Source organism: Patagioenas fasciata, chromosome 22, assembly GCF_037038585.1.
Source record: "Patagioenas fasciata isolate bPatFas1 chromosome 22, bPatFas1.hap1, whole genome shotgun sequence".
Lineage (NCBI taxonomy): Eukaryota > Metazoa > Chordata > Aves > Columbiformes > Columbidae > Patagioenas > Patagioenas fasciata.
Window position 1 is genome coordinate 3,137,828 of NC_092541.1, and position 5,625 is coordinate 3,143,452.

The following is a 5,625-nucleotide window of genomic DNA, read 5'->3' on the forward strand; positions in this document are numbered from 1 at the left end:
TCGCCGTGTCATCCCAACTCCGGTCCTGATTTAGGACCAGTTCTGCTCTAAACTCAGCTTTGCTGCGGAGACTCAAAGCTTGTCCTGGGAGCTCATTCCTCACCCCCAAAGTCTCGTAGAGGATTTAACTCTTGGTGCTTTATCCTCACCCGTCCCATTGCACGTTGGCAGTGCACGAGGAGCCCGCTTCGTCCTCTCTGGGCTTCAGACCCATCGGCCCCTCCGGTGCTTGTGGGAATGGATCAAGTTTTGTCGTAATGGTCAAAACCAGGTATGGTTTTAGTCGCCAGTGCTCTCTTTTAACTGCAAACAAACCCCAGGGCCTTTTCAGTCTCTGGGAGTTGTTCTGGACAAATTCAGCTCACTGGGGTGGCTGTCTCAGAACCTTCCTGATTGCCAGTTCTTTTTGGGGGAAAAAACCCCACAACAGCTAAAAATGGGAACCAGAAAACATGGAGAGTACGGGGTTCTCCTTGTTTCGCGCTCTGCTTGTTTCTTTTCTCTTAAGCTCTTGTCCTACCCCCAGAAGCAGGGACGTACAGGACACAACTGGTGTAACAAAAAACCCGCAACAGCACCTGTAGCATCCATATGGGGAAGATTTATTTGCACCATATAGAAAAATATCACAACTGCAAGTTTTCCCTCCACGTGGTGAGCACTGTCGCTGCTTCCAGAGGCTGGAGAGATGATCCCCACGTGCCCCTGCACGAACCCCACCTGCGTTCACCCCACTAGCGCTTCACCTCGTGCAGTTATTGCCATGTGCAAACCATCCTGCGCTCCCTCCTGGAGCATAGACAGAGCCAGAACTGCCCGGCTGGGGAGGTCAGGGCGCCGGAGCCGCAGGAAAGGAGAGGAAATAATCAGCCTCGCTAAATCCCAAGTCTGTACCAGCAGGACGAGCAACGAGCCCGGCCGGTCCACGGCAAGGCGCCTGCACAAGTGGCCGGTTCACTAACGTGGGATTATTTCCATCTCGTGCCCTCGCTGCTCCGCTCACGTCGCCGTCCCGCAGCACAGCGGTGCGGGTGCCCCGGCGCGGGCGGCGGGGAACGGGTCAAGGTTTCCATTGTGAAATGACCCATCTCTTTTTTTAAAGTGACCCAGAGCAGCGAGCGTTGCTGTGCAGCTCCCGGGATACACTTGTTTTGGGTAGAGAGAATTAGGCAAAAATGCAACGGCATTAGTGGCTGAGCCGTCTGTCGCCTCCTGCTACAGGGAGCTTGAAAAGCGGAGGGATGAAGAGCAGCAAGAACTCAACAGTGACTCGAAATTATAGGGCCCCCAAATTTGTACTCGCGGAGCATAAGTCTGATATGAACGCATTTATTTCAGGCTGGAGGAAATCTGATACAGATACCTACAGTTCCTGAGAGGAAAACGTCTCATCTGTGCTTTATAAGTGCTGCAAATGTTTGGAGGGGGGTTCAAAAGAGCAGCTCCTGCTCGGAATAGGGTCAGGGGGAGTTCAGCAACGGCAGGATTCATCCCCCACGATGCTTCCTCCGCTCCTGGAGTTTAGTTTATCGTTGTACCAAGACCAGAACTTCCCCCACCGCTCCAGCCGTCTGTAGAAGTTGCTGCTCCAGTTCCTGCCCAGCTGCTCTCCCTGATTTTTGAGGAGAAAACCATTAAATTTGGACAGGTTAGAAGGGTCTGCTCTAAAGAGGTGGTGGCATATTCATCTGGGGGAAGAACTGAACGTTAAAGGGACTATCTGAACAACAACGTTTCAGGGCTCATTGTGAGAAGCATTTTCCTTTCCTCGCAGTTCAAGTTTACCACTCACCCAAAGAAAGGGACAGAAAAACCCCAAAGTGAACCATTTCCATTGCGGGGCAAAAAATTAAACCTATGCAAAGCAGCTTTGTTTGAAGGGAACTGGAACAGTTCTCTGTGCGCTTGCAAAGCCCAAGGGAGATTTGGGTGTGTGTCCAGGAGCCCCACACCTCATCCTGGGGGAACCCGGGGCAGCGGATCCTCCTCTGGTTGTGCTTTTCTGTTGGGTTGGTTTGAAAGAGCCTCTGGCTTTTTAGTACCAGAACGAAAGGATTTGTCAGGATGGGAGCTGATTTTCGAAGGCAGGGTTTGTTGCAGCGTTTGCTTTGTTTTGAACCGAAGCACTGCAGTGTTGAGGGAGCGGGCAGATCTTCCAGGGAGCTGCAGGTTTAACCATTCCCACCTTGGTGCTGCTGGAGCTGCTGCCCCCCGGGAGCTCAGGGACCTGCCCAAGCTCTGCCTGGGGACACTGGGGACATGGGGGACGCCCCTGAGCTCCCAGCAGCAGCAGCTCAGTGCCCGGGGGGTGGATTCAGGTGCAGAGAACCAGGGGATCCAGAACAACCCACTGCAAACCTGGATTTGGTTTTCAAGCAAACTATTAATTTCAGAGCAAGTTTGCTTCTCAACCAAATTTATCAAAACGAGTTTTTATCAGCTGGATCTTGTGAGATACGAGCTGCTTTTTCCAGTCGTGCATATTTTCCACGTCATAAAAACTGAACAAAAGGTGGTTCAAACTGGGATTCCGCTTAAGTCAAAGGAAATATTTGCCAACTGCAGCCCTCACCCTCCTTATTCTGTTCAATTCTCACCCATGTTTTCAGGACAAACTTGCTCCATGTTCAGGTTATTTCTGCTGCTTGAGATTTGATTGAAACAGATTCTATGAAAACAAAATTCTTATATTTTTCCTTTACGACCTGTGTCTTTTCCTGAAAACTTCCAGGTGTATTTATTAGATAGTAATTAATACATGTTTTCATGTATTAACTAACTTTGAAAAATGAAGATTTTTTTTTGCAAAGTTTTGGGGTTTCTAAGCACATCTCTGATGTCCAAATTTAAATATCAGTGATATCACCAGAGATTAAAAAAAAAACAAACCCAAAAAAAACAAATTAAAGAAAGATTCAAGTGATAACTGGCAGAAAAGCAACAGAATAGAATCTCTGCTTGTTTACCGCTAATCTGACATTAGAAATGGTTCTGGTTTAGTTGTTTTCTGCCTCAAACAGCAGACTGCAGGAATTACATCCTTTTGTATCAAACCCTCGTTCCAGTGAAATCTTTGCTGCATTTTTACCACCCAGCTACAACCTCCTGCCTTAAGAAATTGCCCCAGACTCCTAAGAGGCAACAATAACTATTTGAACTTGTAGATAAATTATCAAAACTCATTAAGACCACTTCTGCCCGATTAAAAGATTGAAATCTTTTAAACCCCTCAACTTTCGCCCAAGATAGATTTTATGGATAAAATCAGAAGCAGCTTTAGGAAAGTGGGGCAGTAAAGTTTGAAAATGTTTGTAAAATCATTTAAAACAAAAATTAAGTCCTCAGAATGATTTTTTAAAAAAACTGCAACCCAGTTGAAGGAATCCTGGGGAGGAAAAAGGCCGCGGAGGGTTTGAGTGGGGACAGAGTCCGGGTGCAAAGTGCTGCTCAGCCCCTCGCTGGCTCCATGATCCCAGTGGGTCCCAGTTTGAATCAGCCAGGGGAGCATTGGTGCCCTGGGGGTCCCGGGGGGGGGGTTGCCCGGCCTCGGGGTGGGGGGGGTCCCATCCCAGCGCTGCTCCCCCCGCAGCCCCAGCTCCAGGCTCTGCTGTTTGCATTCTCCACATACCTCCCACCCGCGGGGCTGCGGGGGTGACCGGCAGCCCTGCCGGGGTCACATCCAAATTGAAAACTTCCCCCTTTGTTTGGAGTTGCTTTATTTTTTTAGGTTGATTTCCTTCGTTTCTTTCTTGCAAAGGATTATGTTAGGTGGGGAAGGTAAAGCAATAAAAGCAGCGACAAAAGCGTTGTGCTGGAGATCAGCGATGAATCCACAGCACACGGGGTCCCTGCTTTGGGCTGTTTGTGTGGATCCTGGAGGAAGGTTCCTGCTCCACGTTTCCAGCCAGGGGAGGCTTGAAACAGTTTCTGAGCTGCAGGAAATTCATTTCCCAATTTCATTGCTCTTTTCTCTTCACCTGTGAGCGCTCAGCTCGGCTGCCCTCCCCCCCGCAAAGCTCCGCACCCCGCGCCCGAAGAGGCTCCTGGGGCCGGGGGGGTCGGTGGTGCCCGGGGTGAGCGGGAGGGATGGGAACCCCAGTGTCCGGGTTAGGGGGCAGAGATCCCGGGATAACACAGGGAATCGGGTACAGGGGAGAAACTTAGAGGCGTTTTGCTGCAACTGCCCGTTTCCCAGGATGTTTATCGTTCATTTTACTGAGTTTCCAAGGGGGCTGTAGCACAGGGCTCATACAAACGTCTCCGGGCATGTCCATCTATTTATTAAGATTTACACAACTTCCGACTCCTCAACGACATCCGATTTATTTACTAACAAATTCTCCGCGTGGCTTTTCCTCAGCCGGGAGAAAAATAATAGTACTAAAATATTTGGCTAATAATAATAATAATAAAATATTTAGCAATAGAACACGGCACATCCCAGCTGAGCAGTACCGAGGGAACACCCAAATCTGCCGGGGGCGGTGGGGGTCCCGCCTGCCCCCCCAGCCCCGGGGCCACCCCGAGCAGCGGCGGGGGGTGCGGGACGCGGAGCTGCCGGGGGAGCCGCGCCCGGACCGCGCTCGGCCGAGCTCTCCGTGCACGGGCAAAGATCCTCTGCTAGCGACTATTCTTTTAATTTTTACGGTTTAAATCTTTCCCGCAGGGGCGGTGGAGCGCGGAGCCCCCGGCCCGGCGGGCGGGAGCGAGTTTTCCCGGGGAGCGCCACCCGGAGCCGCAGGCGCGGAGGGGCCGGTCTGTGCCGCGACTTGCAGCGCTTGGAGAGGGGGGAGCCCCGGCCGCCCCCGCCCGGCCCCGCCCGGCGGATCCCGGGCCGAGCCCCCGACGCTGCCCGCCCGCCCCGTCGGGAGGCAGGAAGGCGGGAGGGTGGGAGAATGGGGGCGGGTAGGGGGTCGCTGCTATTTTCAGCCCATCTTGAGCCTAAAAATAAAAGTCTCCAGAAAAGGCAGGCGGGAAGGGAAAGGGGGCGGGGGGGGGGGCTACTCTGCACACGCCGCTTCACCGACGGGGCGCCCCCCACCGCCCCAGCCCCAGCTCAGCCCCGGCCCCGTCGGGGAACGGTTCTGCTCCCTCGTGGGGCCCTTTTGTGCCGGGAGGAGCCCCCCCACCCCCCACGCCCCCTTCCCCGAAGGCTTCCGCGGGGCTGCACATGAAGGGCTTAAAACAATGCCGGGGACAATGCCCCCCCCGGGGCTCCCCCCTCCATCCCCAATCCCCTGGCGCCAGGGGACCTCCCGGTCCCTTTGATGCCGAAGTTTTTTACACCCAGAAAAATCCCATTGAGGCACCGGGGGAAAGGGGTGGGGGAGGGGCGCGGTGGGGGAGGGGCGCGGTGGGGGCGGGGGGCTGCAGCAGATGGGAAAGTGGCTCCGACGGGACGGGGCTGGGCGGAGGAGGGGGGGTGGTACACAGACATCCACGCGGGACGGGGCGCGGATGCGCTCCCCGCTCGGGAGGGGGGTGTGCGTGGAGGTAAATACCGTAGTATTTAAATTAAAATAAATAAATAAGTGGCGGCCGCCCCCTCCCCCCCCGGCCCCTCCCCCCGGGGGCCGGGCCCTCCCGCATCACCACGTGGCTTCCTCCAGCAAACATTTTCACTCA